A 3829-nucleotide genomic window follows, 5' to 3' on the forward strand; every position below is an offset into this window, starting at 1 on the left:
TGTGCCTTTGGTTTGTTATACGGATCTTCATTTTCAAAATTTTGACATAAACGAAGAGGAAACAATTCCTCAGGTTTTGAAAAATTTGGTTGATCATGAGGAGGAAAGGCTTGTTATGCCCTGTATAGATGAAATCATATCAATTAATGTGCATACTGAGGAAGATCCTTGCTTGGTCCAGATTGGGTCCACACTGTCTTCGGAGGAATGCAAGCGTTTAATCGCTCTATTAAAAAATTTCAAAGATATTTTCGCATGGTCCTATGGAGACATGCCTGGAATTGATCCTGAGATTGTATAGCACCGGATCCCTCTTAACCCTGAGGCTCGGCCAATTAAGCAACAGTTGCGCAAAGTTCGCCCAGATTGGGCTTTGAAGATCAAGGAAGAAGTTACCAAACAAATTGAGGCAGGGTTCTTGCTTGTATCTGAGTATCCAACGTGGTTGGCCAATATTGTTCCAGTCCCAAAGAAGAATGGCAGAATTAGAGTCTGTGTTGACTTCAGGGATCTGAATAAGGCTAGTCCAAAGGATGATTTTCCACTGCCGCATATTGATGAATTGGTAGACTTCACTGCAGGCCATGCATTACTCTCGTTTATCGATTGGTTTTTCAAGTATAACCAGATTTTGATGGCACCCAAGGATAGGGAGAAGACCACTTTCACTACTTCGTGGGGCACCTACTGTTATCGAGTCATGCTATTTGGGTTGAAGAATGCCGGGGCCACTTATCAAAGGGCTGTAACTGCCATTCTGTACCACATGATCCACAAAGAGGTTGAGGTGTACGTGGATGATATGATTGTCAAGTCCAAAGATCGAGAAGACCACTACACCGCCTTGGAGAAATTCTTTCAGCAGATCAGAGAGTATAGATTGAGGTTGAACTCTCAAAAATGCACCTTCGGTGTAACAACAGAAAAATGCTTGGATTTCTGATCACACAGAGAGGAATTGAGGTAGATCCTTCCAAAATCAAGGCCATCTTAGAAATACCACCGCCAAGGATTGAAAAGGAGGTGTGTGGCTTTCTAGGTAAAATGCAATTCATAAGGCGGTTTATTTCAAAACAAACCTTGACTTATGAACCACTATTTGGTCTCCTGAAGAAAGGAAAGAATTTTTGATGGGACGATCGCTGTCTGTTCACTTTTGAACAGGTTAAGCAGTACTTGCAGAGTCTGCTTGCGTTATTGTCGCCAGAATCGGGAAAATCGTTGATTTTATGCCTGTCAGTGACGAATTCAACCATGGGGTGTATGTTAGCTCAAGAATCTGAGGCCAAGGTGGAGAAAGCCATTTACTACTTGAGCAAGAAAATGCTGGATTACAAGACCCGTTACACTTCTCTTGAGAAATCTTATCTAGCCTTGGTATGGGCTCTCGGCAGTTGAGGCACTACCTGTTTGCTCACTTTATAATCTTGGTTTCGAGATTAGATCCCATCAAATATCTCTTCGAGAAACCAGTGCTTACAGGCAGGCTAGCCCGTTGGTTGCTTCTTCTCTCCGAATTCGATCTTACATATGTTACAGGCAAGTTGGTTAAAGGGAGAGCTATAGTGGAATTCTTGGCAGATCACCCAGTAAAAGAGGATGAAGCAGTGGAGTACCTTTTCCCAGATAAGGATATTCTGCAAATAGAGGAGAAAACATGGATGATGTACTTTGACAAAGTAGCCAATCAATACAGTTATGGGATCAGTGTGTTCCTGATAGCACCTGATGACTCCCATACACCTTTAGGCTTCAAACTCTGATTAAAAATATCCATGAATGAAGAAGAATATGAGGCGTGTATTGCTGGTTTAGAAACCACCCTAGAACTAGAGGCAAAATGGTTGGACGTCATCGGGGATTCGAATTTGGTTGTGTCTCAAGCCAACAAAGATTCACGGGTAAAAGAAAAGAAAATGAAGGTTTACTATCAGGTCTTGGATGTGCTAATTTCAAGGTTTGAAAAGTTCACGTTTACCCACCTGCAAAGGGAGAACAATCGGTTCGTTGATGCACTAGCATCTTTATCTTCTATGGTAGACATTCCATTCGGAGTCAGGATGTGTCCAATTATTATTGAACAGAAGTATACGCCGGCCTGTGAAACCATCGCCGCAATAGATGAGGCTTCAGACAAGAACCCCCGGTACTATGATATCTGGAATTTCTGAGAAAATGAGGTGTATCCGCCAGGAACAACTACCAAGGACAAAAGGGGAATATGACGTCTGGCCGTTAAATTTATCATCTGCGGGGGCAAGTTTTACAAAAGAGGTCATCTGGGAATGCACAAGCTATGTATTGAGAAAGAGAAATCAAAGCACCTTATGAAGGCCATCCGCAGAGGAAAGTGTGGAGCCCACATGAACGGTGTAATGCTTGCTCAAAAAATCCTTAGACAAGGCTATTACTGGTCAACCATGGAAGAGGATTGTATTGGTTTTGTTCAGTGATGCCACAAATGCCAGATTCATGCCAATAGAATGAACATTCTGCCGTTAAAGCCCTAGAACATGACTTCACTATGGTCATTCTCTGTTTGGGGAATAGATGTTATCGGTGTAGTTATGCCAAAGGGATCAAACGAGAAAGAATTCATTCTGGTAGCAATCGACTACTTCACAAAATGGGTAGAGGCCCAGTCCTACTCCGTGCTGAAAGCGTCGCATGTGGCTAAGTTTATCAAAAACAACATCATATGCCGGTATGGGGTGCCCAATAAGATTATCTTCGATAATGAGTCGCATTTCAAGAAAGAGGTGATAGACTTGCTTGAGAAATATAACATGGCTTTCCATAAGTCATCGACCTACAGGCCACAAACCAATAGAGCTGTCGAAGCTGCGAACAAAAACATCAAAAGAATTCTGCAGAAGATGGTAGAGACTTACAGGGGCTGGCTAGATAAATTGCCATTTGCACTTTGGGGCTACAGAACCTCAATCCAAACGTCTATGGGGCCAACCCCCTATTTTCTCGTCTACGGGATGGAGGCTGCTTTGCCGATCGAAATTGAAGTGCCCTCGCTACGAGTTATGGTTGAGTGTTAAATAACAGAGGCAGATTGGAAATAATGTAGGTTTGAGGAGTTAATGTTATTTGATGAGAGAAGACTAAGAGCATCGTATCATGTCCAAGGTTACCAACGCCGAATTGCTAAGGCTTTTAACAAGAAAGTTAAGTCCAAAAATCTTCAAGAAGGGGACATGGTGCTGAAAGACAACCGGGCTCCCATTCATCACCCTAGGGGCAAGTTCAAACCTAACTGGACCGGTCTTTACATCATCAAGTCAATCTGGTCAGGAGGGGCATTTACTTTTATGTACTTGGATGGCTTGGAGTTCTCACAACCGATCAATATGGACAAGTTGAAGAAATACTACCCCTGATAGGCTTGCTAGGCTAAAAACCCGAAAGGGTGACCTAGGCAAAAGTTTGAGCATGAAAAATTAGAAATAAAGAAAAACTAAGCTCGCAAGGTTGAAAACCCTAAAGGGCGACTCTGGCAAAAGTTAGAGCACAAAAAGAGAGAGTTAATACTTGAGTGAACCTGAACCGAACTACGTAAGGCCTGATTACCATTTTTGAGATACGTAGGCAACTTCACACTAAAGTTCGGCCGTAACTATCTCTGATTCAACTGTCCTATCCATTTCAGGTCGTATTCGTTCATCACCTGTTAGTTTGGTTGTGCCCTTTATTTTGGAAAGAAAAGCTTATTACAGTGCAGAGCAGTAGTGACATACAATCAGGGGCATTATGATTTCTTTTGATTTGAGACTGTAAATCTTGAGAATCGATTATGTGCGTGCCAGGTGGTGATTGTTTC

Source organism: Camellia sinensis, chromosome 15 (assembly GCF_055761805.1).
Source record: "Camellia sinensis isolate YWXY chromosome 15, ASM5576180v1, whole genome shotgun sequence".
NCBI lineage: Eukaryota > Viridiplantae > Streptophyta > Magnoliopsida > Ericales > Theaceae > Camellia > Camellia sinensis.